The sequence below is a fragment of the Lolium rigidum genome, chromosome 7 (assembly GCF_022539505.1).
Source record: "Lolium rigidum isolate FL_2022 chromosome 7, APGP_CSIRO_Lrig_0.1, whole genome shotgun sequence".
Classification (NCBI taxonomy): Eukaryota; Viridiplantae; Streptophyta; class Magnoliopsida; order Poales; family Poaceae; genus Lolium; species Lolium rigidum.
The window spans coordinates 2,363,158-2,390,824 of record NC_061514.1 but is presented as its reverse complement, the minus strand read 5'-3'; positions in this window follow the sequence as shown (position 1 = coordinate 2,390,824).

The following is a 27,667-nucleotide window of genomic DNA, read 5'->3' as shown; positions in this document are numbered from 1 at the left end:
CCCCTTGCAGCGTGTCTTGATCTCCCCGGCAATGGCGCCAGAAATTTGCTTGATGCGCGTAGATGTACACGTCCGTTGGGAACCCCAAGAGGAAGGTATGATGCGCACAGTGGAAAGTTTCCCTCAGTAAGAAACCAAGGTTTAATCAGACCAGTAGGAGTCAAGAAGCACGTTGAAGGTTGATGGTGGCGAAATGTGATGCGGCGCAACAACAGGGATTCCGGCGCCAACGTGGAATCTGCACAACAAAACCAAAGTACTTTGCCCCAACGAAACAGTGAGGTTGTCAATCTCACCGGCTTGTCTGTAACAAAGGATTAAACGTATCGAGTGGAAGATGATTGTTTGCAAGAAAACAGTAAAACACAATTGCAGTAGATTGTATGCTATGTAAAGAATAGGACCGGGGTCCACAATTCACTAGAGGTGTCTCTCCCATAAGATAAAAGCATGTTGGGTGAACAAATTACAGTCGGGCAATTGACAAATAGAGAAGGGCATAACAATGCATGTACATGATATGATAAATATAGTGAGATTTAATTGGGCATTACGAAAAAGTACATAGACCGCCATCCAACTGCATCTATGCCTAAAAAGTCCACCTTCAGGTTATCATCCGAACCCCATTCAGTATTAAGTTGCTAAGCAACAGACAATTGCATTAAGTATGGTGCGTAATGTAATCGACAACTACATCCTTAGACATAGAATCAATGTTTTATCCCTAGTGGCAACGGCACATCACAACCTTAGAACTTTTCGTCACCTGTCCCAGGTGTCAATGAAGGCATGAACCCACTATCGAGCATAAATACTCCCTCTTGGAGTTAAGAGTACAAACTTGGCCGAGCCTCTACTAATAACGGAGAGCATGCAAGATCATAAACAACACATAAACAATAGATTGATAATCACCATAACATAGTATTCTCTATCCATCGGATCCCGACAAACACAACATATAGTATTACGGATAGATGATCTTGATCATGTTAGGCAGCTCACAAGATCCAACAATGAAGCACAACAAGGAGAAGACGACCATCTAGCTACTGCTATGGACCCATGGTCCAGGGGTGAACTACTCACTCATCACTCCGGAGGCGATCATGGCGATGAAGAGTCCTCCGGGAGATGAATCCCCTCTCCGAGCAGGGTGCCGGAGGCGATCTCCCGAATCCCCCGAGATGGGATTCGCGGCGGCGGCGTCTCTGGAAGGTTTTCCGTATCGTGGCTCTCGGTACTGGGGGTTTCGCGACGGAGGCTATTTGTAGGCGGAAGGGTAGGTCAGGGGGGCTGACGAGGGCCCCACACCATAGGTCGGCGTGGCCAGGGCCTGGGCCGCGCCGCCCTATGGTGACGGCGCCTCGTGGCCCCACTTCCTTCCCTCTTCGGTCTTCTGGAAGTTCCGTGCAAAAATAGGACCCTGGGCGAAGATTTCGTCCAATTCCGAGAATATTTCCTTACTAGGATTTCTGAAACCAAAAACAGCTAGAAACAAAGAATCGGCTCTTCGGCATCTCGTTAATAGGTTAGTTCCAGAAAATGCATAAATATGACATATAATGTGCATAAAACATGTAGGTATCATCAATAAAGTAGCATGGAACATAAGAAATTATCGATACGTTGGAGACGTATCACACGGCTCCAAAATCATCGGGCGAGATGCGTGCCGAGTGCCGATGCTTGCCTCCCTGATTTCAGCGTTGCCTCCCTGATTTCAGCGTTTGCGGTGGAGGAGCGCGGTAGCGTGCTTCCGATTGAACGGGAGCCCGTCGCCTTCGACCTCGGCACGGAATCAGACTGCGTCGCGGTGGGATTCCAGCGGGAGGCTACCTCTATTCCGGGTAGTGTAGGTCGTGGGACATGGGGACAGGCTCGCGCCTGAAGGTCGAAGGACAACACAGAAGGAGCCCAGTGACCTCCTCATGCGGTCAGCGCTAACGATCCGCCAGCGGCGGCGGAGAGCCCTATCTCTTATCGTGTAGCTGAAGACAGGGGGGCTGGAGCCGAGGCGTAAGAAGAACAGAGCGGCACCGTGGCACGGAGAGGAAGGGACGGCAAAAGAGCACATGTAGAAGGGGCCGTGGCAGGGCGAGGAGGCTTGGGCGCGGGGGGCTGAGCCTTGGGCGGCGCAGTAGGCGTCGGTGTGGGTGAGGATTTGACGTGATTTGCGGTTAGTTCCGCGTTTCTGAGAGGTATACGCGGTTGCTGTTAATTAGTTGCTGAATTTTGAGGATAAGAAGCGGGGTGGCATTTTCAGGACAAAGATGTGGGGGTATTATTGTTGCGTTTTCTTTGTTTCGCGCGCAGATTTTTTTTCAAGATTGCGTTGAGATAAATCATCTTGGTAAAGACGTGGGGGGGGTATTATTGTCCATCTTGAAAATGTGACACCAGGCATTCACCAGTTTGCTATTAATAGTAGAGATTTGTTTTACGAAACCTTTTTGAGCAAACTCAACTGTGGGTGAGATACCTCTTCAGTAGCTTCATTTTGCCGTTGATCTCACTTCTAATGACTTCCTAAAATTAAAATGGTTCACAGATCAAGTTCTGGTCAGATCTGAATTTTTCGAATTAACCCGTGAGCTTGGGAACGAATTTTTCAATGAAACCAATTGTGTTAGAACCAGCTTTTAAATACCTTTCAGATGCAACTGACCTCATATTTTTAGGATTTTTCTACGATTTTTGGCATATAGATCTTGTTTTCTGTACAGTCAGATTCAAGCAAATTGCTAAAATAGTAGGTTTAACCTTTTTGAGTAAATCCAATAGTTTTGGTCTTGTTTTAGTACTGGTCATCCGAGAAAAATGTTGTTAGTCTCTGTTCATGCATATTGGTTACCGATAATAATATGTGTGTGTTATATGAGTTGTTGAACCAAATCTTTTTGGTTTATTTTAAAACCTTTGACCAACTCTTTTATTAGAAATGGGTAACCTTTGTTTTATTCCTCAAAAAAAAACCTCTGCATCATAAACCAAGTTCTATTGTTTCACTTGAGTTTTCAAATGGTGTGGTATCTTGCTTGCTTCCTACTTTTGTATAGTGTTAAGCAAGGGAAATTAAATTAGGAAAAACTGATTTCTACTTTTCCAAAAATATTTGAAAATATAATGTGAATGTTTTTGATGCCAAACTAATGCACTTGTCCTCTTTATGATGTTATGTACCAGGGGATATTTGGTTTATACCATGGTGATAACCGAGAGAGGCAATTGCTAAGTTGTGATGCACTCATGCCTTTACTAGGTAAATAAATGGGGTTTTCTAAATTAAACCTCTTAAAGTTGTTTTGTGGTATCTATAAGTCCTTTGTATGATAGCCCTTAATTGAATGGTTAAATTCTGATTGTTGTATGTTTGTTTTGTTGGTGCAATGTGTTGATTGTGTTCCTTTTATATTTTTCGGCGATAGACGCGAACAATTCTGGAGAAGAAGAAGAAGTGGACCGGACAAGGATTTTATTTATTTTGATGGAATTATTATTGGATGGAGTTGAAGAAGTCCAGGGACAAACAAGCCAATCAAGGCAAGCCATCTATTGATCTCTGATGTGATGTCTCATTGATGTCATTCCTTGCATCTTGATCCTATGTGTGTTGAGCTCTATGTTGTTGTCATCTATGCTTGGTGGCAAGCGTGTTACTCCTTGTGGTTATGTTGTATGGTCTTGTAGTTGTTGGGTACATGGTATTATGGCCATGCTATCCTACTTAGTTGTCCTCTATGCTTAGTTTAAGCATGGTTCATCTCTGGACAATTTTCACACCACACCCCCTTGATAGTTTAATAGTGGTATTGTCATGACTCTTGGTGTATTCTCAAAATGAGATGAATATGCCAATCCACTTGATTACAATTGTGTTGGCTAAATTTCACACCCTTTCTATTAGTTTTGGTAAGATAGCACCACAAATCTAAAAGTATGATCCCTCTCATGTTATCTTTTACTTACCTTAAGCAGGTATAACCCTCTTTATGCCACTCACACATACCCCTCATGGCATGGTGACTATCATCTCGGCCAGATTGGAGTAGTAGTTCATCACATGAAACTTTAGGTTGGGAACCCCTCAAGGATTACCTTGTTGTAAATGTTTATGAAAACCTTGGGTGAGCTAACCCTACCCAAGTGTATGGTTTAGAAAAGCAAATGTTTTGGACCAAGAGTTTTGGAGGAATATAGTTGGTTGTTGGCAAACAAAGGAAGTATGGGTGAAATGTTTTCAAAGGGGCACTGCGTATAAGTGTTCGCCATCCCAACTTTAATTTGCGCAACCACACTATCCAAAGTGGGCACGGGCTTAGTCCGTAGTCTGTTGAAATTGGCATGAGACACCTTCACAACTCTCTAGGAGGGTCACGATGACCTCTGACGCCGGGTTGCGCTCTAGAGGAGCCAATACACTATAGTTGCCTATAGCCGGATGATTACTGAGGGACTTCCGTCATGGCGTCGGAGATACGCTCAAAAGGAGGTATGCTGCCGGGGTGCCGGGAAGGGGTAAGCCCGCAGGGAAGGACTCGTGTCAAGGGAGACAGGCGAAAGACTATGACCGATTATCCGAGACTCGCATACTTTCGTATGACAAACCGGGGATGATCCCGGCGGATTTATCGGTTCTTGTGGGGAAAGTGCGCAAACTCTGCAGAGTCAAATCTATTCGAATAGCCGCGTCCACGGTCATGGACAAGTTGAAATGGCCATACTTAACCTGGGTTCGAGTTTTGTTTTAGAAAATGCTTTCTAAAGGAAGTGGATGTGTTGGATGTACCGGAACGGTACGGGAAGGTTTGTGCCGACCATATGGAGATGGTCGAGGAAAAAGAAACAAAATTGGGTGAACCCTTCCTAGTGTTTCATGTAGAGGGACTCTTCTTCAATAAAGATATAGAGATGTCGTAGTCTATCTTCTGAAGTATCTTCTTCGATAAAGATATAGAGATGTCGTAGTTTATCTTTTGAAGTATCTTCTTCAACAGAGATATAGAGATGTCATAGGACTCCCATAGTGTCCCCATCAACTGAGATGTCGGGATGCTATATCCACAAGAGAAACTACTTCTCTTCTTCATGCTATTTCCACAAGAGAAATTAGCTCTTCCCTCTGGTCATCTTAGATTAGCACTTGTTATCCTGCACTCTTGCAAAATACCTTCGTGATGGTTTGCGAGTGCAATTCCAATGTACTCACGGCTTTGTCTCTGGCTATTTAATTGGCCAGACTTGGAGGAATACGACGGATGAAGAAGGAGTTGGCGATGTCTATGCGAGCTAGGAACGTCTTCCCGCCGCGCTGCTCGTAGGGTTAAGGCAGATGACTTGGGCTCTGCGCGCTGCTGAAGTGATTCCGCTACTCTGATGATTAGATTAGGCCCTTCGAGGCTATTATGTAAAGATGGTCATGTGACCTTATTGTAATTTTCTTATTCCGTTTTGTAAAGGATGATGTAATTTGATATCAGTTCGGTTATGTGTTCACGGCACACTGATCATGGGATCATGAACTCTATACATAACAGGGTATTTCGGACAGCTGGTCCGGGGTCCCCACAACAGTAGAAGCTTTTGATTGATTTCCACAGAAGACCTCATCCAAAGATGCAAGATGGGTCAAGGAATTTACGCGTTCATGAATACGCTTGTTCTCTTCCGATAGGTTCAGAGCTATGACTATAGGAAGCAATGAAGGAAGTCAAGTCAAGAGATTATCTTTCTTATTCAAGAAGTTAAGGAATAGGAAGTTAGGATACTAAGAATTCAAGCTTTCTGTGGCTTTGTGCAATTCAGTGAGGGCATATCATTATGCGTAGGCGGCCAGTTTGCTATTCTTCTTTATAACAACGGCCATGGCATAAATACCACGCATATCCTTCTCCATCTGGGCGATCCAAGCTTTCATGCGTTGGAGGCGATCACTTTCAGAAGAACCATCCGAAGAACCTTCGGTAAAGGAGGGTACAGGACCTGCAAAGTTATGCCATTAAGAACAAAATGGAGTATATGAGCTCTTCATTGGGATTTACTCCCATCGGGAGTGTGCAATTAAAAGTATCAAAAGTATTACAACAAGAGGGTATTGGCAACATTGCCAATACGGAATTCGTTACAATCAAAAGGTCTTATGACAGGAGATTGTTTTAAAACGAACAAGATCACAATCCAATAAAAAAAGAAGTCAAGGAGCTTGGGTCTGAGTTAACAAGCTTGGGTCAGTAGCTGATTTGTTTGACGAAACCAATTCAAGAAGCTGGCGAGCACACTTGAGCGCTGAAGTTTTATGGACACTCAAGTCAATAAGTCGCCCATCTTGTTCCTTTGGCAGCTCCTTCGACATTTGTTCAATATCGGCTTTGAAGCCATGACCCATCATAAGTTGAAAAGCTAGGAGAGCGCCGTAGGTGCGTGAAGTGCGTTTGAATACCTCGATAACTTCCTTCGTGTAGACAGCATAAGCATTTGTTAGCTGCTCCAAAGTTTTGTTTTGGTCGGCCTTGGGAAAAATCATCGAGTGCATCCTCAGCATGACTCCTTTATTTATCTGGAGAAGAGCTTGGGTAAGCTTGCTGGACTCGAGGGTCAATGTCAAAGCATCGACAGGAGAACTGTCCGAAAGTTTGCCTAAGGCGTCAGCAGGAATATCAGCAGCTTCTGCAAGGAGCAGAAAGGAAAATTCGTTAGCCACAATCAAGTCAAGAAAGGGGGAATCGAAAGCGAGTCAATGAGAATTACTGAGCAAGGCCAAGAAAGATTGGTGAAGAAGATTATCCTTCTCATTCCTTTGGGCTTCGGCAGCAAGCTTCGAAGTTTATTCGTCCTTCAGCTTGTTCTTCAGCTTCTCAAGTTCATCTTTCAAAGAATCAACATTTTGGCAGGCTTCAACAGCCATTTTAATTACGTTTGCAAGTTTTGAAGAAGCAGACTTGACTTCTTTTTGCAGCCGAGCTTTATCAGCTTTAAGAGAAGAAAATTGAGAAGCGAAGACCTCCAGGGAAGAAATGACCGTTCGAAAGTCCTAGAGAAATAAGAAGAGATAACTATTAACAAGCAATGAAATCCTTTTCGGAAATTTTATAATCCGATGAAGACCCACTCGAGGGCTGCCGAGTCGAATATATTATCAAAGCAGGAAAGGCTTACAGGTTTTTCAGGAGGAGAAACTGTAACGGCAGCAGTCGAAGGAATCTCCTTCCCTTTGGAGAGGGAAGAAGCTGTTGAGACTTGAGCTGTTGGGGCTGTAGCAGGAGCCGAAGCTTCCGAGGCTGCCGGGGCTGGCTTGCTGGAGCTCGTCTTGGCCTTCTTTGGAGGAGTTTCAATGAAGCCCTCATCACTACAAGTATGTGAATTAGACAAAATGGGAGCTGAATACAGACGAACTCTATCAAAGTCAAACTTCGGAGTAATTAGAGAGGACTTACAGATCAAAAAGATCATCTTCATCGGCAAAACCGTCGGACGATCTCTTTGAGGGTAACACGTTGGCCTTCTCCGCAGCTGCATCAACAAAGGCAGCACGATCATCATCATCGTCATGGATCGACTCCGCCGTATCACTCGTATCATCAGCAAGGGATTTAGGATCTATGGAAAAAGCTTCGGGATTCATCGGGTCATTGTCTTCATCTTCTGGATCTATATTTACTTCAGTACGGGATTCTACAGGAATGGAATAATTTTTTTCTTCAGGGTTGTCATCTGACATATCTTGAAAATGTTCAGGAGCTATCAGGATCTGTCAAAAGAATTAAGTAAAAATTCTAAGTTTGGAAGCAATAAATTAATACAAACACGAAGGGGAAATTACCTCGTTCGGCAGATGGTCAGCATCAAAAGGCAATTGAAGATATAGAAGTAGAATCGAGTCTTCTTGACTAAAATGAGTCAAGCGCCTAACTTCATCAAGCAGTTCTTTCTCGGATAGTTCGGGAACGTTCACTCTAGTCTCATCCTTGGGGCCTGAATACAACCACATCGGGTGGGACCTGGACATAATTGGTTGGACTCGACATTTCAAGAAAACGGCGGCTATCTCGGTACCTATCATGGTCTGGCCATCAGATTCTTTGATTCGAAGAACTCTCTCGAATAATTTGTCGAATGTTGGCTTTTCTTCGGGTGAAAGAATATTCTTCCAAGATCTCCTGGGCACGGCCTCGAGGACATCGGTAAATCGTGGAAGTTGTGTGTCGGCTGCTGATGAATCTTTGATATAAAACCACTTCAACCTCCATCCTTGGACAGATTCCCTCATTGGAAAATTGAAGTAATTGACCTCTTTGCGGACGACGAATCCAACTCCGCTGGTGATGAAGGACCCGTTACTACAGTTGTATCTCCTCACGAAGAAGATCTTCTTCCACAAACCAAAATGAGGTTCGATGCCCAGGAAAGCCTCACATAAGGTGATAAAGATAGCGAGATGGAGAATCGAATTGGGGGTTAATTGCCACAATTGGATCTCGTACACATGAAGGAGGCGCCGGAGGAATTCATGAGCAGGAAGAGAAAGACCGCAGTAAAGGAAAGACAAGAACATCACAGTAAAACCGGCGGGGGGATTGGGGCGTGAAACCGCACCTGGGAGAATGACGTTCCCCTCGTCGGGTGAAATTATACCACGGCTCCGAGCCCTCTTCTCATCGCGCTTGGTGGTTGTGGAAGCCGGCCAATCACCGGGTGCAGGTCCAGCCGTGGAGCTCTCCGGCGCGGGCGGTGGAGGAGCTGGGGTAGAGGCATCCGATGCACCTTTCCTCGGTGCGCTTGGCGAAGCTTTGGTGGCGGCAACGCTAGTCGTAGCACTGTCGGCGAGAGTGAGATTCCTCTTCTTCACCATCGTGAGATCTGAAGAAGGTCAAAAGAACGGCGGTGGTGGCGGCGCAGCGGTTCTGAGTAAGGAGGATGAGCGAGGAAGAAGGGCTGCGAGAAGAAAGGGTGAAAAGGGGAAAATTTGCCCTCTGCGGTTATAAACTAAAGGAAGTTTGAGATTAGACAACCACGTATCGTTGTTTCTAAATTATTAAAGGATCTTTTTCATCGCTGTGCGCGGAAATCGAGGGGACATCTTGGTAACTACGCAAATACTGGTCATTCCCCAAACTGGACTACGCAGAAGTAGGGCGGGCCCGCTAGGTCATGTCTTGTCAGTCAGATCGCAGCAGTAATTACGTTATCAATGATGTCACGGGAAGTATCGACTTCGCGTGAGGCATCCGAAGGAAATTGAAAATTATCGAGTAAATCAGTTTAAGTCTACACTCGTATACGAGCATCCGTGCCTAGACTCGGGGGCTACTCCCATCGGGAGCGCTGAACGCGCACCCGATAGAATTTGGGCTCGAAGACTTTTTACAAGAAAGATTGCATCAGAAGTATATGAAGAAAGATTGGAATATTTGAGTGGTTTGGACTGAGTCTGCACTCGGTTGAAAGCATCCGCGCCCAGACTTGGGGGCTACTCCCATCGGGAGTGCTGAATGCACACCCGATAAAAGTACTCGAGGATTTTTTGCGGTCCAGAATCATGCCCGAGGACTTGATTCTGCGTAGGGTAGCGTTGTTTTGCCATCGGCAGTTAACCGGCAAAGCTGGGCGCGTTACTCGATATCCTTTACATACTAAACCTTACTTGAAAGTATTAAAGTCCCGATATAAATATATCGGATGATCTTGGAAATTTGCAGAAAGCTTCGGCAGAAGAAAATATTCGAGTAGTACAACTTGAGTCTATGCACGGTTGCAAGCATCCGTACCTAGACTCGGGGGCTACTCCCATCGGGAGGGCTAAACGCGCACCCGATAAAAGAAGACGCTACTGTTACAAGGAGGTCAAGATTTATCGGCTAAGGCGAACGTTCGATAGAAGACATGCTTTTAGTCCCTGCCCGAAGTATCTTCGGCCAGTCACTCGAGGGCTACTGATGTGGGCATTACCGTTCGGGTAACTAATGTTGCACTACCTCTTGCGGCCCAACCAGGGGCCCATGAAGGCACTCGATGGCCAGGTGGGCCGCTACGTCGGTTCCTAAGAAGAATTCTTGAGGCACAAGGCAAGAAGATGAAGAATACAAGGAAAGTTTAGATCTAGGGCTCTCTGTAACCTAGTCGTACCCGGATAGATCTCTCGAGACCTGGCTCCCAATATAAGGGCCAGGAGAGGGGCTGCCGAGGGACACACGCAATCATAGTAATCATAGCCACCGCAAGTCTAGAACTAGGTCATTATAGAACTTAGTCTCTCGATGAGATCACAGCAGAAATCTTTGGCACCCCATTGTAATTCGATATTTTCATAATCAAGATCAGACAGGCAGGACGTAAGGGTTTTACCTCATCGAGGGCCCCGAACCTGGGTAAATCGCTCTTCCCGCTTGTTTGATAACCTATGTCTCGTGTCAGCCAACAGGATTCCATCAACCCTAAGACCCGTACGGAGGGCATTGCCGAGGAGTACCCTCGACACCGTAACTCGCAAAAGGGTACGAAGGTAAGACCCGATCTGTCCTGTGTGGCGTGGCATCGCACCCGAATGCGCTCTCTCACTTTATCCGTATCAGCAGATGCGAAGAAAAGTCCCAACGAACGCGTTAGGTACTCGATAAAATAAAGCTGGGATTTGATTCACGATAAGTCCTTAAGTGGCGCGTGTCGAATTACGCCAGTATCCCGAGTTCGAGTCCAGGGAATTGAGCTTGAAGTAGGTTTATGCGGGTTTTGCCACAAGAGCAGTTAACTGGTACCTGATCCGTCAGATGAACCAGCCCCATTTACCATGTACAAAATAGACATTGAGCAAAATATTCATTATGATTCGAAAGTTTTATAAACATGCGACTCAGTTTTACGATGGAGATTTTACTCGACTCTGCGATTCAAGCAAAATCTCGGGGGCTACTGACATAGGTATGCCAAATAGGCATGCCGAATAAAGTACCCGGGTTATCTGGAGAGGACTGAAGCCCACAGATCCAAACCTTTGGAGGCCCATAAGCCCAGAGATCTACGGATAAGAAAAAGAAGAGTCGTAGTAGGAATATTGTATTAAAATAGGAAATGTCCAATATGTATCGGGTAGTTTGTAACTTGTACGACACGAAAAGCCTCAGCTCCACCTCCTATATAAAGGGGAGCCATGGAAGAAACGGGGGATCAAATCTTTTGTCAACAGAACCACCGTAATCTTTAGTCGAGCACCTTTGTCGGTTGAAACCTTCGAGATCTACTTGCCCTCCACATCTTACGAAACCCTAAGTCTACAATCTGTAGGCATTGACGAGTTAATCCCTCGTCAGAGAGAGCTCAAACCTTTGCATCATTGTAATCATCTTTCTTGGTTCTTATTTGTTTCTTATCCATGAGTGAATGTAGATCTTGTGTTAATCTCCATGGCAAGCTCTAGTTTACCGAAAACGGATTTCATATGCACTCTCTATTGCGTTTTTGATATTGGAGGTTTTACCTGATGTATTTTATAGATAGGTCAAACCTTTCATCTTGCTCAACTTATCTTGGTTATCGTTTTGATGTTTCAACTAGTTTTCAGGGGGCGGATTATCCGGCCCAAGCAGGGGGCAGATTATCCGGCCTGGGAAAAACGGCTAAGGACTTTTGGGAGCAATCCCCTGTATAGTTCCTGGATTATTGGATGGATTTTTCATGTCGGGGGCTGGATAATCTAGCCTGGAAAAAACGGCTAAGGACTTTTGGGCGAGAGCCCCTGTATAGTCCCCAGATTTTTGGCCGGATTTTTCATATGAGGGGTCAGATAATCCGGCCTAGGAAGCCCCACCGGCCATATTTTGTGGGGAGCTATAAATAGGATCCTTCTTCCCCAAAATCTGGCTACTTCACACACACACACTCCTTCTACTCCATTGTTGACCTTGAGAAGCTTGTCCTACCTCTCATTCCCTTCATGATTCTTGCCCCCATTTGAGGGAAAATAGAGAGGAGACCTAGATCTACAATCCCACCAATCAAATTCCCCTCTTTGTGAGGGAATCCCTAGATCTAATTCTTGGAAGAGAGACTTAATGTTCCTCTTCTTATTTGTTCTTCCTCTCTTATTCCTCTAATAGCTTTTATAGCCTTGTAGGAATTTGAGAGAGAATGAATTGAGCATATTTGTGGTGTTATTGCCATTGTATATGGTGCATCGGTCTGAGCTTTCCACGATGATTCGTGGAAGTGAAAATGAGGATCTTGTTACTCTTGGGTTCTTGGAACCCTAGACGGCTTTGAGGCCTTTACGGCGACTTATTGAGAGCCTCAATTAAATTGTGGATGTATGCCCAATCTTTGTGCATGCTCGGTTTCCGTTTCGAATGAAATCCCTTAGTGAAATCGTGACCTATGCCTTTGTGGCGAGGGTCACCGGAGAATAAGGTGAGGCCTTTGTGGCGCTCGGTATGTGTGGTGTGACTACCACATCTTGGGGTGAGCTCTTTGTGGCGTTCGTGTGCATCGAGCAACCACACCTCAAGGTGAGGCCTCTTGTGGCGTTCGGGAGCAATAAACCACCGCACCTCTCCAACGGAGATTAGCACTCCCAAGAGTGTGAACTTGGGGATAAATCATCGTCTCCTCGTGCCTCGGTTATCTTTATACCGAGCTCTTTACTTATGCACTTTACTTCATGATAATCTTCGTGCATGAAGTTATATGTCTTGCTTTCACGTAGTTGCTTGTCTTGCTTAGAATAAGTTATTGGCGCACATAGGTAAATTGTAGTATATATGTTTTGGGCTTGTAGTAAACGCTAGTTTTATTCCACATTTGTTAAGCCCATTCACCCACCTCTAAGCGACATCTATGTCCTTTTAACAATGTAAATCATGTGTGTTGACTATGTACGTAGATATATGCATGTCAAATTTAACCTAAAATATGAAAATATGTAACCACCACAAAATTGGCAAATTGTACTGCTCATAGTATAATGATTAGACGTATGAGTAAGTTTCATTTTCAATTTTTTTTGTGTGAGTTAGTCGTGTTTTTTCTTAAAAATTTGCATGGATAAGTCGTCCAGGAATTATTTCAACATTTTATAAAACATTTAAATGACAGTTTCCACATTTTTTAAAATCAGATACGAGCTGGTACCCTTTACACCGTAATTTTGAGATTGTCAAAGAATCTCCACTCGTCCCCCAAAGGCCCCCCTATAGCCCTTTGGGAAGTCTCGACGCCCAAAATCGCGTCCAGCTGTGACCCCTAAAATAGTTTTTTTAGCCGGCGCGGCCCAACTATCCATCTGACGTCCCCAGGCTGAATCCAGTAGAAAGGGAGGCTAGCGGGGGCGCCAGCGTGCCGCGTGATGGCTGGAACGACGCGTGAAACGCCTGCTGGGTATGGACCCGCCATGTTGGTGTCGGCGGAGTCGTCTTCCTCCTCGCCTTCCGCGCCCATGAAAGGCTGCTCGTCTTCAGCGTGTGCTCGCCTTCCGCGCCCGTCAACGACCCGCGTTGGTCGGCGGACAACGACCAAGCCTGGACGTCGTTCTTCGAGCGCGAGCGCAAGGACCGCCTCGCTGCCTTCGACGGCATCGGCGATCCACCGGCAAACAAAAATGCCAGTGGACGATATCGGTGGTGGAGCGCGCCCGGGAGGGCCCTCGCGTGGGTCCTCGGCTACATCGCCGATGGGAACGACCGCCGCTGCAAATGCCGCCATGGTAGTTGCAGCTGGCGCTCCCGCGCTGCAACGGCCAGTGGGCGGCGCGGCGCCAGGCCTCCTCCTCCTCCCGCTCCTCCTCTTCGCACGGGTCCTTGGCGATGTACTCTCCCTACAACACGGCGTTGCCACGCTTCTTGGCGACGGTGAAGGACGAGCAAGAGGAGGCTCCTGCTCGCATGCGCCGCCATGGCGGCGGAGGCGTCGTCATCCGCGAGCGGCGCCAACCATCTCCGCCACGCTAGCGTGAGTGGACTCCACCGTCGGAGTACAAGGCGGCGACCTCCATTGTCAAGGCGGAGGATGACAAGAAGTGCCACTTGGTTAGGAAAGTGGATGTACAACTCAGCCGCCCAGGTTCAAGTCCCCAGGAACGCGAATTTGAGTTCTTATTAAGTAGTTTTGTTAATATATAAAAGTTGGTCCGTTTTTTCTTAGCCCTGTTATTTTGTCAGAATTACCTGAACTGCCACCGCTTAGTCAAAACTAACGGTTCGTTTTCTTTCCACCTGTTTGGTCTGTCCATCCGACCGACCACCGCCCTTCTTTCCGCCATCGGCCGCTCCCATAATTCTTCCGCCGCGGGCCGCCCTTCCCCAACCTCCGCCTGGACGGAAGCGACACCACCACGATCCATCTCAGCTCCGGTAGGATTAGCCCCTTCAGGACAGTGGATCAGAGTTGTGGGTGAGTCTCTTCTTCCCCGCAAGGCCGCACCCGCACCCACCTCTGCTTGGAGAACAGAGACGGGCGCCTGGGAGACAGGACGGACGACCGCATCACCATGCCTCCTCCTCTCTCCTGCCGCGGCGCAAGGGTTCACAACACGCGCCGCCTGTTCTCCCCGGCGGCGATACATGCCGTCCGGATTCTCCCGTGCCTATCTCTGCCACCATCCGCCTCGTGGATCTGGACGGCGGCCGCAGCCCAAATCGCGGGGCTCGCGCGGTGGAGACCTGAAACTGGGGCGACAGCGGCGGGAAATCTTGAGGGCCAGGCGTTGCAGCAAAAATCAAGGCCCTGGTCCTCTCCTCGCAGCGCTGCAGGCGGGGCGAGGTGTGCGGGAGCGAGAGGCATGATGTGCACATCTCAGCAGCCTCCCAGAACTCGTGTCAGCGACGGAGGAGGGCAGAGCGGATGGGGGATGGGAGAAACTCGTTCGCTCCTGTCCTGTACTGGAGGTCTGAAGCTGATGTGAACGGTGAACCTGTTGGCTGCCGGCTTGCCGACCTGCTCGGCCACCACCACCACTTAGCGATATTAGAGCATGTCCAGTCGCGTCCCCCAAGCCGTCCCCCAAACCGCGCCGGATCGAGCGTTTGGGGGACGTGTTTTGTTCATGCCGCGTTTGGGGGACGTCGCTCCCCAGCCGCGTCCCCCAAACGCCGCCCCCAATCAGAAATTCAAATAGATGCATTCAAAAGAGATCGTTCCCGCCGATTCGTCGCGATCAGAGTAGCGGCAATCGATCAAAGTACTGGGCGTGGGATCATATTACAGACCGGTGGTGCATGCAAATTAGAAGAAGGGGAAGGGGTTGGGCGACGGCGTCGTATCCTGAGTCGACGCAGGCCCGTCGAGCACGACGACCTCGTCGCGATCCGCCTGTTCTCGTGCATGGTGCGTCCGCTCCGTCGCCGACGCAGAGGCCGACGCAGGTGTAGCAAGAGAAGACGCGTCGGCCTGCTCTTGCTGCGCTGCCGCTGCCGCCGATGCCGATGCCGCTGCCGAGGCCGCCGCGTCCGCCGCCGCCATTTTGGCTTCGATGTCGTCGAGGATCCGGCCTTTGAAGAAGTTGTGCGCCGCTCGCGTCCGGGGAGACATTCCCTCTGTCGACGTTCTCGGCGGGGACATGTCGTCCCTGCGTTTCTTGAGCTCCGGCTTCTCCTCTTGCCTCTTGAGCAGCTCGGCCCACCTTTGGTCGGTCTTTTGTCGCGGGAGAGAAAGGTCGAGGAGACGTCGGCGAGGCATTTCGTGATCGACGCCTCGCGTCTTCTCGGACGACGCAGCGTCGGCCAAGGCGGCCTTGGCAGCCTTGTTGCCGATAGGACGCCCCCGTCGAAGTTGCCGGCGGCGCGTCCGGATCAATGGCGTCCTTCCCCTTGGACATCGACAAGCGCGTCGCCCGCCATTTCTCATTCATTTTGAGCTTGCCATAGCAATGCATGAGCACGAAAGACTTGTGACCTTCCGAGTTCTTCGCGTACAAATCCATGGCCCGATCAAACTAACCAAAGGAGGCGGAGTCATTTCATCGAACACAATGTAGGCGCTACGGATTATGGAAGAAACAGTCGTACCGGCTTGGCGGCGTCGGCGCCGCTCTCGCCTCTGGTCTCTAAGTCGAGATGGTACCCATGGAAGGCGTTCACCGACGCCTGGATGATGGCCCATCGCGTCGACATTGCCTTTTGGCTCCTCTTCATTGACACCTTCCTGTAGTCGCTGTTGATGAGCTTGCGCTCATCGAACTCGGCCTTGATCCTCGCCCGGTACTTCCCGCCTTTTTGGTTGGCGCCGATGATGGAGTCATGGCTCACCGTCGCCCACGACTCGCACGGACAACAATCTTCCGCAGGCGTCCACTTCGGGCCTCGTGTGCCCGACGGCTTCTTCTTCTTCTTCTTCGTCCTCACGCCGTCCGCGTCTACCTCCACGAGATCATCGTCACCGGCACCCTCGTCGTCCTCTTCCTCGCCGCCCTCTTCGTCCTCATCGTCGTCCTCCTCGTCGTCCTCCACCCCTCCTCTTCCTCGACGTCCTCCTCCTCAACCCCGTCGTCCTCCTCAGCACCGGCGCCGTCGTATTCGAGCGGACCCCTGCGGCCGGTGAAAGGGTCGCCGTCCGGACCGGGTCCTGGCTCGCGCTGCTCGTACGCCGGGGAGTAGAGGTTGTTGGGGTTGAAGCCGCCGTGCGGCAGCGCATCCTGGTAGTGCGGCGACAAGTTAGGCGTCACGCACCCGGGAGTGGCGGAGGGGCCGTCGTTGTAGAAGGCGGCTTGCGACGGAGAGTTCAGTCCCGGAACGTACACCGGCATGGACATACTCCATGGGCTCGCGTTGGTGGCGGCGATACACCCGGCCATTACGTGCCGGGTGCTGGCGCGCCGCCTGAGCCTTCTTCTCCAGCTCCACCGCCCTCCGTCCTTTCCGCTCCGCCGTCGACAGCTTCCGGCGCAGGCAATCTTGCTGCCATTGATCGTCGGTCATTCCTTCAGGCTTCTTCTTCGGAGCCGGCGCCTTCCGCGGCTTCGCGAACGGCGCTTTCGCATTGCCCGGCGGCTTCTTGGCCGCTTTCTTCGCCATCTTTTTGGGGGCTGTCGGCGGCGCCATGGAATGGGGAGAGGGTAGCGGCGGCGGGTGGACGGCGGGAGGGAGAAAGAAATCGGCGGGATAGGAGAAAGAAATCGGCGGGATATGTTTTGGGAGGCCTGTGCGCGCCGGTATAGGCGCGATTTGGCGGGAGCGGCGGGATTTGGCGGGAGTGTGCGACGATTTTTCCCTGTGCCGCTGACGCGTCGGGCCCGCGTCGGTTGGCCTCGCTTTTCGTTGTGTCCGGCGTCCCCGGAGCGTCCCCTGTGGGACGGGGACGGACTCGGGGCGCCGGACACCATATCGGGCCGCGCCGGACAAAAATGGGCTTTGGGGGACGCGGCTGGAACGCTTTTTTTGTCCGGCGCGCCCCAAATCGCTTTGGGGGACGCTTTGGGGGACGCGACTGGAGATGCTCTTACAACTCCAGAACTCTGTCAAGATAGCAATTTGATAAAAATTAAAGAAGCACTTTTTCCCTCTCTCTGGCTTTCAAGGATTAATTGAAAGATAATTACAGAAAACTTTAGGAGGATTTGTGTTGTTCCATTGTGAGATGCTGTGTACAACGATCATCCAATAAATTAAGAAACATGACATAGCTTTCAATATCTGCTGGAAGTGCTTGAATTGATGAAAGTTCTCCACGCTTTCATAAACTGTGATAGGGATAATGATGATTTATGGTCAGACTAACTTCTTCATGGCAAGGTAGAAAAGGACTGTAACAATGTTTCATGGCTTTAGCTGCTGGCCTGTGTGTGGAATAATAAATGCAAGAAAGCCAGATTCAAGCTGGCCAGATGAACTTAATATTTACTACTCCATTTGTTAACTGAACTTGCAAGGTAGCTGATTGTACCGTAGTAGCACATAGTAAGGTTAAGGTCAGGTGCTAGCAGTGCAAACCATGGCAACTAGAGCTTCTAGATACATGTGTTAGTAGCGCACAATATTACTGATTGTTTAGAGTGTGCAAGTATGTAGTGATAGGGATCGTCATCCACGGATCTGCGAAGATATTCAATCACTTTGATGGGTAAATACTTCGTCATGAACAACAGTATTATAGTTTCAAAGCTTGCAATGCCTTATAACAAAAATGGGAATCTTTCTCACCCCATGCAGTTTACAAAATTCCATGCAGGCTACAAACGAGCCCGGGAATATTTTCTTATCCCATGCAGTCTACCAATTTCCATGCATGCTACAAACAAGCCCTATGTTTATGATTTTGATTAATTAACGAACGGAGATCCCTAAGAGCATCCCCAGCCGTTGGGGCTCCCAAGCCGAAATCTGGCGCTATTTAGCGCGGATTGGATGAAAGTTTGGCCTGGGAGGCCCATTTTCCCAGCGGCGAGTGACATAGGCATCCCCAATGGGCCTGCCGAAGATGGTACCCGGGGTTTACTGAAGGCCCACAAGTCGAAGAATATGAAGATCGGAAGCTCAATTGGTGTTAAGGAAAGTTAGAATCGTATTAGGAAATATAGAGACTTGTAATTTTACGGGACGGGTACGAAACCCTCCCGGACTCTGTAACTTGTGTATTACGAAACCCTCGGCTCCGCCTCCTATATAAGGGGGAGTCGAGGGACAAAGAAAGGATCGAATCAACTGTCAACAGAATCCTAGTTTTATAATCGTCGAGTACTTTTCGGCTGAAACCTTCGAGATCTACTTGCCCTCTACTTCCAACAAAACCCTAGTCTACAATACGTAGGCATTGATAAGTTAATACCTTGTCAATTGGCGCCGTCTGTGGGAATTAGAGGCGTCAAGGAGCTGATCTCGATGGCACGTTCAAGATCATCGACTTCGTCAGTAGCAAGCAACGCGATGGATCGAGGTAAACAGATCGAAACTGGTCTAATCGATTTTGTACCTCACCCGCCCTCCCATTTGGATGCATGTGCGTATCTAGAGAAACCCATGGAGATGACGTTCGGAAAATTCCGATTTTGCGTCGGAAAAGAAGGGTCATATCGTCTCGAAGTTCCGATGTCATCGGAATTATCAGCGATCGACTCCGATTTTTCATCAGGCGAAGAGGAGATTTCATCGCCACGTTTCATCAGCTCCATGGCAAGTGAAAAGCTCGCCAAGATCTTCAGTGACATGTCCTTCGATTCGTCTGCGGACTCTGATATAAGCAGCGACTCAGACAGCGTCGATAGCTTCAACTTCATCGACAGATCTGTTGTTATTGGAAAGGTCTTCGCCAATCTATATGATGGTGTCACCAATCCTGACAAAAATCAAAATTAAAAATATCATCAGATCTATGCAATTGAGGAAGCAAACCGAGCAGAGCCGGAGACGTCAGAGTCTTTCGACAATGCGGGAAACCCATATGTCGATCCCGCTGATCTTAGGCGAGGTTTAGGCACTAAATATGTCGGGCCTACACCACGTCTAAGAGTTCAACTCCCGCAAGAAGCGTGGGATAGAGCTGCAAGAGCCATGGATGGTACAGAACCAATGACCACAACTGCGACAGCAGAAGAATTGCAAGCTTATCAATATAGACTCGCTCGTGTTAGCAGAGAGTTAGAAAAACAGACAGCTGCATTAAATAGAAGAAAGGAGACAGCTTCCGCGTCAAGCAGGCGAAGGGCAGATCTAAGTCGACAATCAGGAAATTCGAAGCAGAGAGGGAGAATTTGGTTCAAAACCTCGACATGTCTTTTATGTCAATCGACACAAGAGGAAATATTATCCCTAAAACACCGGAAGCTGGGTACATGGCAACGCAAGCTTTTATCCTCGCGTCCAGACCACCTCCCGGGGATTCGAAAGAAGCGTTGTATAACATGGCAATGGCAGGAGTTGGAGCCATGGGAGCAGCGTTCGCAGCTACACCTCCCGAAGAAACTGCAAGGCAAAATAGTCTGCGACCCACCGCAGCAGTGCAGGATCCACCAAGAGCAAGTGGAGCAAGAGATTCAGCGACTCAGGCAAGGGTGGATAGAGCGCGACAGGAAAGAAGGGAACACCGGCATTCACCAGAAGTTGCTGAAGAAGAAATGTGTGGACTTCCGTGTTTCACGAGACGAGTTCGAAAAACTCGAGTCCCATCAGGGTTTAAGTTACCAGAAAATTTCAAAAAATTCGATGGTCTACAGGATCCCGAAGATTGGCTCGTTGATTACCTCGAGATGGTGAAGTTGATAGGCGGAACCAGGGCAACGGCCATGCAGAGCATCCAAGTACACTTGAGCGGAGCCGCACGATCTTGGATAAAGAAACTTCCCCCAGGTTCCATCGATAGTTGGGACAGTTTTGAAGATATCTTCGTGAAGAATTTCCGATCTACCTGCAAAAAACCCGCGTCATTACAAGAGTTGAGGTCATGTAGACAGAAACATGATGAGTCAATGAGAAAATACATACAGAGGTGGAACATCATCAAAAACTCGGCAGGGGACATATCTGACGAAAGGGCAATAGACGCGTTCGTGGCAGGTATTCGACGAGGAGATTTCGTCGAAGACTTGGGGAGAACCAACCCAAAGACAATATCAGCATTGATGGAAATAGCAAACAGATGGGCAGACGGAGAAGATGCTATACACAACAAGCGACATAGATCGCCAGAGGAGGACCGCAGTCGAAATTTCCAAAATAGACGACGATTCTCTCGACAGTTCACGAGTTATGACGCTCCTGGCCAAATATCGGCTGGGTTCCGAGGAAACACTGGAGGCAACAGTCGAGATGATTATCAACGAAGTAGCGAGCAGCAAGGTGACAACAGAGGTGATCCCCGTAATAATAGACAAAATAGTGGACCAAGGTTCCAGAGACCATATGTGTCTCCCGAGGATATGATGAATGGACCATGTCAGATGCATTTTTATCTTGATAACAATGGGAAGAGACAGACAGGACATCTGCAGAAGGACTGCCAAAATTTTCAAGCAATGTTGAGATTTGCAGGGCACGCTAATGTCCAAGTAGCAAATAGAAACCCCCATGGGCCAAGGAGTGAGATCCACCTCCCACCTCCTCCCGCAATTACGGACGAAAATCGGCACCAGCTTAGAATAGCGGCAGCACCACACCCACCTCCATATGTTGACCCTAACTCCAACGGTGTGGTCTCGATGATTCAGAAAGCTAGGCCGTCTAATAGGGCTCAGAAAGTAATCTCGCGACAAGTGTTCATGGCAGAGAAGATGCCTCCACCAACGATTGAATACCTAAATTGGTCGGGACAGGACATTGGCTTCACAATTGCGGATCACCCGCAGCAAGTTCCTCGACCAGGGCAATCAGCACTTATCTTACCAGCGGTGATCGCAGGATTCGACGTATCTCGAGTCTTTATAGATGGAGGCAACAGTCTAAACCTTATGTACGCGGATACACTAAGGAAGATGAACATATCCCTGGCAAATCTAAAACCAACTAACACACGCTTCCATGGAATTACGCCAGATAAGTCGAGTTATCCGTTGGGGAAGATCAATCTCGACGTTCAGTTTGGGACCCGAGAAAACTACAGGATAGAAAGGTTGGAGTTTGAAGTGGTGGATTTCCCATCGCAATATCACGCCTTGTTGGGACGACCAGCGTATGCCGGGTTTATGGCGGTACCACACTACACGTACTCGTTGTGGAGGTTACCCGGACCTAAGGGACCAATTACGGTCAAAGGAAGTTTCGCGTTAGCCGATAAATGCGACAAGGATTTTCATCGACCGTCGAAACTTTCGGGATGCAAGCAGAATATATGGCGTCAAGGCTCACAACTGACTATGATGTGTTGCCAGATTCAGGAAGGCCACTCAGGGAGCCAACCTTCAATACTGCTAAGGATTCCAAGGAAGTGCAGATTCATCCGACAGACCCAAAGAAAACGACGTCCATTGCAACAAACATGGACCTCGCATAGGAAAGCGCGCTCGTCGAGTTCCTCCGTGAGCACTTGAAAATCTTCGCATGGTGTCCAGCTGACATGCCAGGAGTACCCAGGGAACTTGCCGAGCACCACCTAAACTTGGATCCAATAGCGAGACCAATCAAACAACCCTTGCGGCGTTTTTCGAACCAAACCGCAAAGCTATGCTGTCAGAAATTGATCGACTCAGAGAAGCTGGTTTTATTAAGGAGATATCTACAGAAGCCACGTGGGTAGCTAACCCAGTGATGGTGCCAAAGAAAAACACGAAAGTCCTTCGCATGTGTGTCGACTTTACGTGTCTCAATAAACACTGTCCAAAGGATCACTTTCCCCTCCCAAGGATCGATCAAATCATCGACTCCACGGCAGGATGTGAACGTCTTTCCTTCCTGGACGCATATTCTGGTTATAATCAGATCAGATTAAAAGAAGATGATGAAGCCAAGACAGCGTTCATAACACCTTATGGCGTGTTCTGCTATAGAACAATGCCTTTTTGCCTAAAAAACGCGGGAGCAACATATCAGCGGATGATGCAGAAGTGTCTTGCAACACAGATTGGAAAAAAAAGTACAAGTGTACATTGATGATGTCGTCATAACATCAAAAAAGGGGACAACTTTGATCGAGGATTTAAAAGAAACTTTCGACAACCTTGACAAGTTCTGCCTTAAGTTAAACCCGACAAAATGCTCCTTTGGTGTTCCTGCGGGAGAACTTCTCGGGTTCCTAGTATCAGCAACAGGGATCGAGGCCAATCCAGAGAAAATCCAAGCCATCGTAACGATGAGGAAGCCGACAAAATTGAAAGAAATACAACAGCTGACGGGGCGAGTCGTAGCTTTAAGCAGATTCGTCGCCAGGCTAGGAGAAAAGGCATTGCCGTTCTACGCGTTGATCAAACAAGGAGAGAAGTTTCAGTAGAACGAAGAAGCGGATAGAGCTTTCGAGAATCTCAAGCGCACAATTTCAACACCACCAATCTTGGAGGCGCCTAAGGAGAAGGAACCCCTCCTGCTATACATTGCAGCCACACCTCAGGTGGTCAGCACGGCTCTCGTAGTCGAAAGGGAAGAAGAAGGAAAGCTCCATGGAGTACATAGGCCAGTATATTTCATCAGTGAAGTATTATCGCCTTCAAAACAGCGGTACCCGCAGTACCAGAAGTTGGCATATGGAGTGTTTACAACATCAAGAAAGTTGCGACACTATTTTTCGGCGCATCCGATAATAGTGGTCAATGAGGCGCCTTTATCAAATATATTAAACAATCCAGAAGCTACGGGTCGTGTCTCCCTTTGGGGAATAGAGCTTTCCCCTCGGGACATCACGTACGAAAAAAGAAAAGCAATAAAGTCGCAGATCCTACCAGACTTCATCGCAGAGTGCATGGAGCTACAAAATACGGGACCCCCAGATTTGTCGAGAACCTGGACTATGAACTTTGATGGGTCCAAAAGGTTGGAGGGAGCTGGAGCAGGCATAATACTAATATCACCTGAAGGCGACAAATTAAAATATGTCTTACGGATGACGTTCCCAAACGCGTCTAACAATGAGGCAGAATATGAAGCTCTCATACACGGGATGAAGATGGCGAAGGCTTGTGGTGCAACCCGACTGAAAATATTTGGCGACTCACAATTGGTGGCCCAGTAGGTCATGAATCAATGTGATGCAGTCAATGAAAGTATGATAGCATACAAGGAGATGTATAATGAGCTAGAAAAGTTGTTTGATGGATGCGAAGTAAATCACATCAGCAGGTTGAGCAATGATGAAGCCGATGTTCTTGCAAACATCGGGTCGCAGTGTCTCGCGATTCCACCAGGCGTGTTTTGGGAAGAAATAGCCGATAGATCTACAAAGCCGACGAAACCAAAGAAGAAGGAGAAGGATGAGAAACCCTCGGGGGCTACGAAAGAAACACTGGAAGAAGAAGAGGAACATGAGCTAGTAATGATGGTGCAAATTCCATGGATGCAGGCGTACATATCGTACATCCTAAGGAAAACAATACCCGATGATCCAGTCGAAGCAAGGCGAGTAATCAGACGTTCCAAAGCCTTCACTGTGGTCAAAGGGGAGTTGTACAAGCGAAGTATTTCGGGTGTGTTACAAAGGTGCGTCACACCGGAAGAAGGAAGGATAATTCTGAAGGACGTGCACGAAGGAATATGTGGTCATCACGCAAGAAGTCGAGCTATCGCGGCCAAGGTTTTCAGAGCAGGATTTTATTGGTTGACAGCAATCGAGGATGTGAAGGAGATAGTGCGAACTTGCGACGCGTGCCAGAGATTTGCCGCAAAGCCTCATTCTCCGGCAGCAGAGTTAATGCCAATACCGCTGTCTTGGCCCTTTGCTCAATGGGGTCTCGATATGGTAGGAAAATTGCACAAGGCCTCACCAGGTGGGTACGAGTATATGCTCGTCGCTGTCGACAAATTCACCAAGTGGATAGAAGTGAAGCCGATAAATTCACCAGACGGAGCGTCAGCAATCAGTTTGTGAAAATCATTGTCTTTCGATTTGGAGTACCTCATAGCACCGTCACGGACAATGACAGTAATTTCACATCCAAGGAATTCAAGGCATACTGTGCAGAGGTGGGCATCAAATTGCACTTTGCATCAGTTGCGCACCCGCATACCAACGGTCAAGTCGAGAAAGCCAATGGTATCATCTGCAATGGTATCAAGAAGCGCTTGTTAGGACCATTGGAAAAAGCTCGACATACTTGGCCAGAAGAGTTGCCGAGTGTGTTATGGAGTATCCGAACAACACCAAATACAGCGACACAGGAGACTCCGCTTTTTCTGGTCCATGGAGCTGAAGCAGTACTGCTGATATAAATAGAGCATGACTCTCCAAGAGTCACGGAATACGACGAAGAAACTTCTAGAAGAGCATTGGAGGACGATGTCAACGCACTTGATGAGGCTCGAGACGAAGTGTTATCACGGGTCGCTAAGTACCAGCAAGATCTGAAAAACTACCACAGTCGACGTTTGCGACCATGATCTTTTCAGGTTGGAGACTTGGTTCTACGACTCAATCAAAAAAGGCATGAAAAACTCGAGTCGCCGTGGCTTGGCCCTTACATCGTCACAGAAGTAATCGAAGGAGGAGCATACAGGATAAAGGACAATAAGTCAGGAGTTGCCGAGCCAAATCCTTGGAACGTGGCACAACTCAGGCGTTTTTACGCCTAGAGTCGAAATATAGTCCTCCTTGTAAAACTATAATGTACTGAAACGCCCGCGAGTTTTCAGACGCACTCTTTTCCTTTTTCAGGGCACCGAGTGGGGCCGGAAAAGGTTTTTAATGAGGCGGACTCGCGGTGCTGCAATATAATAAAGATAGTAGAGATATACATCTTTTTCTTTGACAAGATCGGAGGCTTGCGCCCAAAAGATACAACATATATATATACAATGTCGACGAATACAACTTGCAAAATATTTTGCCTTGGTGCAAAGCACCTCGCAAAATAAAATGACGACACAAAATAGCGATCAACAAAAAAGCTCGGGGGCTAACACCCGCAAATATAGTACACTCAATATAATTTATTTTGCCTTGGTTCAACCTCGCAAAAAAAAATCGCCACCAAAAGCTCGGGGGCTTGACAAGGAAAAATAAAAAATTTAGTGGCTTTACAATATAGACTATGTTTACAACATACAAGATACAACTCCTGAGAAATTCGACAAATTAAAAGAGAAATTCTCAATTGCTGCATAGTATATCATCTATGGTCATCCGTTCATTATTTGCAGTGCGCGTACTATGTTCAGCATAGTTGCCCTTCACGAAGAACTCAGCATCCATTGGAAGAAGTTCATCCATCATATCTTCTGCTACAGGGGTCACAATGTCATCAATCTTGCCAACGTTCCTTTTCCTTTTCGCCATCTTGGCCAAGCACTTGGGGACAATTCTACTCATGTCTAACTTTGGATAGCAGATTTGTAGCATCATCATAGCAAATATGGCGCCAGCCGATAGCTGGGCACGCACAAATCCATGAATTCGAGGGGCATCCCGAAATTTTTCCATCAGAGCAGGAAGGGTTTCTGGCATTTTGTTGTGCGGGAAAATGGTGCCATAAATTAAAGATAAAGTCTGTGTGCAGAAGTCGAGAAATTCGCGGACCTAACTTGCGCGATCTTGAAATCTCACGATTTGGCGGGTACGTTCAGATGTACCCCAAAAATTAGAACCATGCTCCAGTGCAAGTTTGAGAAGCGCATTGGATCGAGTCTCAACACATTGATCTTCGGCAGCAGTGTCCAAAAAAGAACCTGTTTTAGTAGATAAATTAGCAGGGAAGGAGAAAACAACAAGAGAAAAATCAAGCACGACCAAGTGAAGGAAATATACCTGTCATATCCAAGCTGGAGTCAGTCATCAGTTGAAGCATGTAATTTTCTCGTGCAGAAGCTTCAGCAGCCTCAGAAACCGTGGCTTCTTTTTCAGCTATAGCATCTTTAGCCTGTTGAAGCGCAACTTTTTCCTTCTCGGAAGATTTTCGAGACTGTTCCATTATTATAAGTGATTGCTTCTTCATAGACTGGAGTTGTTGGCGAAGTTCTTCCAAGTCTTGTGCCAAACCTTTACTCGAAGAATCTTCAATAAGTTCATCGACAACAGGTGTTTTCTTCAAACAGGACGAGGCAGGTAAAGCATCGGAAGGACGAGAAGTTGAAGTGTAGCTATAAAAAATCAACTGGAAAACAAAAGTTTCGGCATCAATCATCAAGTAAAAATAGATTTTCATTGATTGTCAAAGTGTTTACATAGATATTACAAAAGGAAGGTCCCTAATGAACTACTGGAGATATGTTGCCGCCAAAACTACTAGGGCGACAGCGTCAAAAGAGAGTTAAAACTAAAAGAGAAGACAAGGTGGTCTACTTGACCTCCGGCTTCGACGAACTGGGAGCAGGAGTTGGATTGTATCCGAGGTAGGCGAGGATTTTATTTGAGTTGGGCTTGGCAGCTTTAATCAACGACTGCCACCTCTTCGTCTCCATCTCCTCCATGTTGCCAACTCTTGCCCAGTCGACTTCTTGTTGGCTGTCAGCAACCAAGGCGATTGTACCTTCAACACCAACTTTCAACCCTTCTTGGCGAAGTTGGAGTCCAAGGTCTTCTCGAGAATTGAAGTACTTGGCGAGAGCGGTAAAAGTCGCGGGTGCCTCCTTCTTCTTGAAGAAGTATGGGAAAAGTCGCGACAGACCAGTCCTGGATTCAGCAAGACCTTCACGAGCTTCATCTCCATGAATCTCAAGAAGGGAAAGCGCGTCAAGGAGATGATCACCTTCAGGGTTTTCCAGCTCATATTCCTGCTCTGTTTTCCCTGAAAAAAGTAAAAAAGAGTTGGTCAAGGAAAAAGAGAGCAAAAGGAGCAAAGACGACACAAGGAAACAGCAAGGATCTGAGTACTTACTAACAAAACGTCGACTCTGCGACTCCAAGCGAGTAAGGATTTCTTTTCGCGAGCAGACTGCTGAGTTATGTTCTCGCTCAGAGAAGTTTCCGCGTCATGAAGTCTTTTTCGAAGATCTTCGACGGCGGCAGCATCTGTTTCAGCTTTCTTGCGAGCCTTTTCGCTTTGCTCTAACTTGGTAGCGAGAGCGTCAACATGTGTGTTGGAGTCCGCAAGATTTTCTGGCAAAATAAACGAAAGTAAAATGTTATGACAAAATAATGGAGTATATTCAACAGAAGAGGCGGATAAAAAAATAGTACCTTC